Here is a 9,468-nt window from a genome sequence, read left to right as displayed (position 1 = left end):
GGGAACCTGTCCTATGAGTTGCAGGAGATTCCCCCAAGAGTTCGATCATATTAATTGCATGTATATAACACCTACCATATATTAACACAAGAACTTTGCAAGATTGTTTATTCAGCTATTTTTCAGTTGTATCCAATTTTTCAGGACCCCTTTTGGGATTTTTTTTTTTTTTGCCAAAGATACTGAAGTGGTTTTCCATTCCCTTCTCTAACTCATTTTATAGATGAGGAAACAGGGTAAAGTGACTTGACCATAGTCACGAAGCTAGTAAGTATCTGAGGCTGAATTTGAATCCCTGAATCCAAGCCCAGTACCCATCTAGCTATCCTTGGCAGATAGGTGCTATTATTAATCCCCATTTTTACAAATGAGGAAATTGAGGCATAGAGCAGCTAAGTGAGGCAGGATTCCAATTCTCCAAGTCCAATATTCTATGCACTTTATCACCTAGCTAAGAGCTCATCAGCCATTTTCTGTTACCTTATCATAAGCATAGCCTTTTATTAAATTTACAATCCAGAAACTCCCAAAGTTTTTTTTTTCAGATGCACTGTTATCTTGTCATGCCATCTGGCTGAAGCTGGGCTACGAATCAGAAAGATCTGAGTTGATGCTTAATAACCTTAAGTAATAATGATAATAATAGCAGCAACAATAAAAACACCTATCTCTCAAGGTAGTAGTGAGGATCAAATGACATAGCATACGTACATTCCTTGGCAAACCTTAAAGCGTTATCTAAATGCTAGATATTTTTATTGTTATTAATTATCAATTAATTAATCTTTATTAATGATATATTTGTGAGGTTGAGGTTTTAAAACACTTTACAAGTGTAAAACTTTATTTTTCATCATCTTTGAATTTTATTTTATTAGATTTGGTCTAATAATTCCAACCTGTCAAGATTTTTGAAATCTTCGTTATCATCTATGTGTTGGCTATCCCTCCCAGCTGTGGGCCATCTGTAGTTATGATAAATGGTATCTTCTATGTCTTTATTCAAGTCTTTGATAAATGACTCTTGAGTCTCAGTTTCTTCATTTGTAACATGGGAATAATAATAGTAAATAATAGTACTGATCACACAGGGTTGTTGGTATGATCTAATAAGATAGTATATATTTATCACAAGCTGTAAACCTTAAAATACTTTCATTATTTTTACAGATCACTTTTTCTCCTGATCCTTGGGTTTCCTCATATGTCAAATGGGATCTTCTTTGTTTCCCATACAGGATTGTTGTGAGGATCAAACGAGATCATCTGTGTGAAAACACTTTGAAAAATCTAAAGTATCATCTGAGTTGAAGGCATTATTATTATTTCTTCTAGGAATTAGGATCTGTCTGGAGGAGACAGTGGGTACACAGGCCTGACTATAGCCATCACTGAAAGTCTGCCCAAAGCTGTCAGCATAACAGATCATGTTACTGTGATGTCTTCACAGAGGCACATGGGTGGTCTGAGCAGATGGGGTGTTTTTGTTTGTGTGTGTGTGTGTGAGAGAGAGAGAGGGGGGGGGAAGGAGAGGGGAGGTGGAGAAAAGGGAGGGAAAGGAAAGGAAGAAAGAGTCAGAGGGAGAATGGGAAGGGGGAGGGAGAGAGAAGGTAGAGAGAAAAGGGGAAGAAAAGGAAAGGAAGAGGGAAGGAGAGAGAGGAGAATGGAAAGAGAGAGAGAGAGAGAGAATAGAGACAGAGAACTCCACTTTTCTCTGAGCTTAACTACTGATTGTTGGGAAAGGTGACTGTGAGTCAATTAGGGAAGAACACCAACCCCCCCCCCCCATCCCTGCTTTTTGGTAGGGGTCTGGTGAAGAGAGAAACTGGTATAGGATTTAGGGCAGCTGTGTAGCTTGGTGAATAGAGCATATAGCCTAGAGACAGGAAAACCTTAGTTCAAATTTGACTTCAAAAACTTGTTAGCTACATCACCCTGGGCAGTCAATTAATCTGTTTGACTCAGTTTCCTCATCCATATAATGGGAATAATAATTGCATCTACCCCCCCCAGGAGTTTCAAATGAAATAATAATTATGAACTGTCTGGCACAGTGCCTGGCTCATGGGGAATATTAATTATTATTATTATTATTATTATTATTATTATTATTATTATTATTAGAGTTAAGGTTCTCTTCCAATACATTAATAGAGTTCCTGAGAGAGGTTAGTAGAGGACAGAAGCAGAGTGTGAAGAAGAGATCAGTTGCATCTTCTCTCTGCTTGTTTCCATAGTAACTGAACTGCTTCCATAGATCAGGAACACATCATCCTCTTGGAAGATTTCCTAATCAGCCTCCTCATAGAAAATGATTAGAAGATGGGACCTATTTGTCCAAGAGACTGATGTTTCCAGAAGGGAGAGTACTCCAGGCTTATCTCAGATAGTTCCCGTTTCTCCTAAGATATACAGACTGCCCTTCATCTGTCTCATCCTAGCTGGGCCTTTGACTTCCCTAAGAATGTGTTAAGCTCATCCTTTCTGCTCTCTCTAATAGTTTTATTCTCTCTGTCATCTCTTTAGAGCCCAGAACAACCATTCTTTTCCCCCTCCCCCTTCCCCTCCCCCCTCCTTCTCTTCTCCTACTTGGGGGGTAAATCACAACTACTCTATATCTCAGTTTCTTCATCTTTAAAGTGGGAAATATAATCATGCCCACCTCCTAGCAGGAAGATCATGTAGATCAAATTAGATAATGTATGTAAGACTATCCTAGAAAGCATAAAGGTCCATGCTGATTTGATTGTTTTTACTAGTGGTCACTGGAGTGATGAGTCTTTCTCATATCAAAGTAAAGTGGAAGTGAGGAAGGACCTCAAAGAGCCCAAATTCCAGCTTGGAATTGTGCTCTTGTCTTTAAAGAAGGGTTTCATGAGCTCTTGGGACATCTCCAGGGTCTGAGACAAAATTCTTGAATATGATTTGTAGTTTATCTGCTTCCTATTACCCAGATTGCCTCCCCCAACTTCCACCTCAACCAGCCAGTGTTATTCTTGTGTTGTTTCTGTCAAGTCTGACTCTTTGTGACCCCATTTGGGTTTGCTTTTGTTTGTTTTATTGCAAAGATATAGGAGTAATTTGTCATGTCCATCTCCAGTTCATTTTATTGAAAAGGTAACTGAGACAATCAGGGTTAAGTGACTTGACGAGGTCACACAGCTAGTAAGTGTCTGAGCTAAATTTGAACTCAAGTCATCCTAATTCTGAGGCTGGCACTCTATTCACTGTGCCACCTAGCTGCCAGTATCTATCTAGGTGTTTAAGGAATGGAACTAATTTTATTATAAAATAGGATAAAGATTAAAAATAAAACATATTTGGGAAGGCAAATATTACAAAAATGCTGCATAATACATTTATATAACAAAATACCATTGAATGGGTGTGGAATTACTTGTTCCCAACTTCCTCAGTCCATTAGTGGAGACAATTAATAGTTGACAAGATGCCCAGAGCCAGGCTTGGATATAATGCTACTGAATAGAGTAATTAGAACTCCCCACATCTATAGTCTCAGGAATTCAGAGACACATTTACCCTTCCTCTTTAATGGATGATGAAGTTCAGGAGGGCCTTGATGAGAAGTATTCCCAAGACAACTAATTCTGAAACCTAGTGGACAATTGTGTGTGTTTGGGATTGCTATTTTGAGCCATCTTGCCCCTTAGCAGAGCCCTCACTAACAATTTTTGTATCTGGGTCTAATAGCATTAAATATATCTGGGGCAAAGAGATTTAATTGTTTCTAGGGAGGTGGGGGTGAAAGGAAGGATCCTAGGAAAGAGCTTACATAGGATGTAACCAGAGATTCCATCTGATAGCATTGTATTTTAACTATTTATTCTTTTTTTAAAAAAGTAATAGTTTTAAAAACTTTTCCCCAATTACATTAAATAGTTTTCAACATTCATTTTGTAAAATTTTCTTCCTCTCACAGTTCCCTTGCCCCTCCCCATGACAGGAAGCAATCTGATGTAGGTTATACATGTGCAGTCATATTACATATATTTCTACATTAGTCATGCTGTGAAAAAAAGAATCAGAACAAAAGGGAAAAACCATGAGAAAGAAAAAACAAAAAACAAAAAAGTGAAAATTTAACTATTTTTGTTATTTTTTGCTGTTTTAGTACTTAACTCAATTGTTTCTTCACAGTTGAAGAACACAAATGTTTATCAGTACCATCTTAGTTTCAGCACTCTGGGACAAAGTTCCACTTGTTCCATCCTAGTTGGAGCTCTGCTTCTGTCCTCCACTAGCCATATCCATTTCATGCACACTTCATTCCTCCACCCCTCTGTATTTGTCTCTCTCTGATATTTCCTTCTCTTAAGCTCCTATTTTCTTTTTAATGGCATTAGAGAAGTGAACAGAGTTTTTGAGCCAGTAACATTGATTTTCATTCCTAGGAAATTTCTAGAAAATTCTAGAAAGGATTTAAGAGATGGTTAGCATACATCTTACAAAGAAGGTAGCAATAATAAAGAGCCAATATAGTTTTATCCAGAACAGGTCACATCAGAATAACTTTATTCTCTTTTTCATTTTGGACAGGGTTACTAAACTGATGGAATCAGAGGAAATGGGTAGCTAGGTGACTCAGTGAATATATAGTATTAAGCCTAGAGTCAGGAAGACCTGAGTTCAAATTTGATGTTACTAGCTCTGTGACTCTGGATAAGTCACTTAACAAAATGTTAGTCTCATTTTTCTCATCCGTAAAATGAACTGGATAAGGAATTAACAAACCACTCCACTCTCTTTGGGGTCACCTAGAGTCTGATGCAACTGAAAATGACTGAATGACAAGATGAAAGAAATGCTATAGATATAGCTGTGGAAATAACTCATATTCTTCTTGTATAAGAGATACACGGATGAGTACTAGATACAGTTAAATGAATTTGGCTTGGCAGATTGGCCAGACTCGGAATAGTTACTCAACTTGTCAGGAGGAGTCCAGTGGAGTTAACAGAGATTTTTCTTACCTCTGTGCCATTTAATATTTTTATCAATTTAAATAAAGGCATACTCATTAAATTTGCAGATGACATTAAACTAAGAGGGACAGTTAGCATTCTGGATCCAAGAGAGTTTGACAGGCTGGAGCTTGGGCTGAGGCTCATAAGATGAAATTGAATAGGGATATCCTATGTTGAGTCCCACTTCTGGACTCCCTTATCTTTCCCAGGCAAGTGTTGGAGGGGTGGGAGACAAGGAAGACAAAAGAGACAAGTTTGTCCCTCAACATCTCCAAGTGCTCAGTTTATTCACCAAAACACCAGTGTCTAAATACCTCCCAGTCTCTAATCCACTCCCACTCCCATGTATTTAGTGAAACAAGGTTCTGATGCTCAAAGGCACCAGGTGATGATAATTTACTGTATTCCCATACACAACGGTTCCCAACAATCTTACACATGGCTTAAAAACAAACAACTTACCATGGACAGGATGAATGAAACATGGTCAGATTGAAGTTTGTGGGGGTTGGGGTTGGGGGGGAGGATCTAGGGATTTCAGTGGACCACAAGCTCAGTGTGAATCAGGGGCGTGATGTGGCAGACCTGAAAGCCCATGCAAGTTTGGACTGTATTCAGGAAGTCCAGGCTTCCAGAAATAAGGAGATAATTGTTCTTTTGTACTTTTTTTTGGTTGGATTATCTCTGAAGTATTATGTTTCATTCTGGGTACTACAATTTTAGGACACTGATAAACTGGAAAATGTCCAAAGGAGGGCAGCTAAGGATGATGATGGACCTTGAGTCCATGTTGAATAAGGAACAATGGAAGAAACCAGGGAAGTTTAACCTGGAAAAGACAGGACCATTGGGGAAGTGAGTGTGTAGGGGGAAGGCTAGTTATGTTCAAATATTAAAAAACTGTTATGCAGAAAAGGGATTAGATTTTACTGTTTGATCCTTGAGAGAAGAACCAGGAGCAAAGGAAGGATGCTGTGAAGAGGCAATTTAGGTTTGATCTCAAGAAGAATGTTTTGACAATGAAAGCTGTTCCTAAATGGATTGGGCAGCCCTAGAAGTGTGTTATGTGGTGGTGGTGGTGGTATTCCCCTTCACTGGAGTCTTGAAACATAGCTGTGATGATTTATAAGGGGGTCATAATAGAGATTTTTTTATGTATGAAATGGAATAGATGGTCATTGAGATAACTTTTATCTCTATAATTTATTAATTACTCCCAGAAAGATATATATATATATATATATATATATATATATATATATATATATATATATATATGGTATTGGGCATTTAGAATGGGGCAAAATAGGTGTGATCACAAGGAACTGAGCTGGGGGCTGGGACTGGGAAGGGGATCATTGAGATTTTGAATCTTGCTGTGTTTCATTTTCAACCTACTAGACACACTGTTCCAGATACAGACCCATTCTGAGACATTCTATCCATTAGTGTAATATGTTGATGTTGTTCAGTTGTTTTAACAGTATCCAACTCTTGGTGACCCCATTTTTTGGGTTTTTGTAGCTGAGATCATAGAGAGGTTTGCCATTTCCCTTTTCTAGTTTCTTTTACAGATAAAGAAACTGAGGCAAACAAGTTTCAGTGACTTACCCAGGGTTACATAGTAAGAGTCTGAAGCAGGAGTGAAGATGAGTCTTCCTGTCTTTAGGCCCAGTGCTCTATCATTGTGCTAATCAAACTGTCTCTTGGTTCAGTTTACCAAGGGCATTTTTCCAGCTAGGTGGTTAGTGGGTACTGGCCAAGGGGAATATTGGCTAGCTTTGTGAAGGGATGTTCCCCCAAATCCCTCTCTGAACCCAAAGAAAGCTTATAAAAAAATAAGATACTTTGGTAAAATGCCTTCCCAAGGTACCTGAAGCAGATCCTGTACGTGAACAAAGTATTTTCCTCATAATAACCTTGTGAGGTAGATAGTGCAAGAGCCCATTTTACAGAAGATGACATTGAGTCTCAGAAACTCAGACCTCAAGTTCAATGTGGGAAACAGGATTTGAATCCAATAACTGCCTCCAATCCCAGACTTCTATTCTATTTCACTTTTAATGTATATGATTTTGGGGAAATCATTTCACTTCCTGGTTCTCAGTTTCCTTATCCGTATAACAAGAGAATTGGACTAAGTGATTCTAAGATCCTTTTTAGTGCTAACATTCTGTTATTAGGAAAGCTAGATCAACCCGGTTGATTAACCAGATTGAAAATACACTTTGAATTATTCACTGTTGCATTCTTCACCAAACAAATGAACTAGAGAATAAACTTCATGTCACTCTGCTTTATTACAGCCTGGACAGTTTGCATAGAGTATATTACTCATCTGGTTCCCAGGAGATTCTCTCCTAATATTCTCCCTCTTTCTATCTAGAGAGCCACTGTCATGTGTGGAAAACATTTGTGTGGATTGGGAGATTCAGGGATGCTTTAGAATAGTTGTCCCTAAAGTGTAGTCCCTAAAATGGGTCTTCCTGAGATTCCTTCAAGGAATCTCAAGGTCAAAACTATATTCATAATAATACTAGGAAGTTTTCATTACTAATATGGCAAAAAACTATAGATATGATACAATCCACAGAAAGAAAATCTGATGAGAGGTAAGGGGACTCCATAATTTTTTTAAGAGTATGAAAGAGTTTGGGGCAAGCTAAGTAGTACAGTGGACACAATACCCAGACTGGAGTCAGGAAGACTCATCTTCTTGAGTTCAAATCCAGTCTCAAGGATTTGCTGTGTGATCCTGGACAACTCAACCCTGGTTGCCTCAGTTTCCTCATCTGCAAAATGAGCTGGAGAAGGAAATGCAAACTACTCTAGTACCTTTGCTAAGAAAACCCCAAAAGGGATTATTAAGAGTCAGACACAACTGAAAAAAATTACTGAATGAAAAAGGGGGGAGAGTCATCTTGAGGTCAATAAGCTTGAGAACCACTGCTATAGAAGGTTGGACTAGTGTTCCCAGGAATCATTCAGTTGTTCTGGCCAAGAGGACATTTAACCAAGTAAAGATGAGTTCCTCCTAGACTTTTAAATAAGCCAAATGGAATCATTTCCTACTCAGAACAGCCCACATCAAATGCTCCAGATCCAGGTCTCTGTGTCCAAGCAATTAAAAGAAGAATGGATTCCCTTTTTGGGAGTGATTGTCATTGGGGTCTGAGCACAGTCTCCCTTTGTGATGTTAAGCCAGGAACACTTCTTGCCCTAATATCTCCTCTCAGGTCTCCTGAATCATTGCAAATGCTACACCCATGGTTAGCTGACTCATTTCATCAGGCCTAGGAATAACCTTTTCCCACCCTTATCCACTCCTTCCCAGTTGGACTGTCAAATTGGGTCACCTCAGACTGAGACCATCTCAGGCAAATATCCTATGTGTCTCTTCCCAGACCTAATTAAATCCTTGACTTAAATGGGCTAGATTGAAAAAAACAAAAGCCAGAATAGAGGACAGAAGAAAGAATGAGAGGGATTGAATCCAGAAAGGATTTTAGGGGCCATCTCATCCAATCCCCTTCATTTTACAAGTCAGAAAACCGAAACTCAGAAAATTAAGTGATTTGCCTGAGGGACTGGGATTCAAACCCTGGTCTTTCCCAAATCCTGGGCTCTTTTTTGCTACACTGCTTCTTTTTTAAAGGCTGGGCAGGAAGTTACAGTAACATTCCAGAGGGAGCCTCCCTGAAGTTGAGAGAGAGGTGGGGAGTCCCTTCTGAGGCCAGAGGCAGATAGGATTAACCAAGAGGGAGTATCATAAAGCAAGATTTGGGTGGGTGGGGTAGTTGAGGGGAAGCAAGAAAGGAGGAGTCTAGCAGTTAGACTCCCCAACTGCCCTTATCCCCTTCCAAACAGATGTTCTTTTACATTCCAGCCAGAGCATGATGGAGACATCTCTTCCAAATCCCTCTGGGGGGCCCCAAATGGGGGGATCCTCTCTAACCTGGCAGAGTTCCCAGTTGGACTATGAAGATCTGCGTTGACTCTGCTCAGTCCATCTCCAATGAAACTGAGGGTCAGAGGGTGGGTGTTTGAGCTGGGGGCAAAGCCCATTATTGAATGGGAGCAAGAAGGTATTGAATTTGATGATGTAACATGGCATGGTAGGTACTTAGAGGATTCCTAAACTACAGTCTTATCCCTCAAGGCTCAAGAACATCTTAGAAAGGACAGGTCTTGGGGAAGCTCCACCTTCATTTTTTGATCCCAGGACAGAATACAGAACTATGCAGGAAGCAACTGGCAAGATACCCCAGGATGTCCCTGTAACAGGACATAAAAGGACTAACTGTATTAGGGACCCTTGACAGTATCTGGTAAAGACAAAGACTTTTTTTAAAAATCTATATTCATAATTGAAGGAAGTGTTGAATTGCACTTGGAGCTTTGTGAAAATAAAGATGTACCTTTTTCCTGTCCAGTTCTTGGACACCCTGAAATATATCTGTGGAAGCCGAGAACCTCTGCCTTA

This window comes from Macrotis lagotis, chromosome 4 (genome assembly GCF_037893015.1).
Source record: "Macrotis lagotis isolate mMagLag1 chromosome 4, bilby.v1.9.chrom.fasta, whole genome shotgun sequence".
NCBI lineage: Eukaryota > Metazoa > Chordata > Mammalia > Peramelemorphia > Peramelidae > Macrotis > Macrotis lagotis.
The sequence above is the reverse complement of the archived record's forward strand: the minus strand, read 5'-3'. Positions refer to the sequence as shown.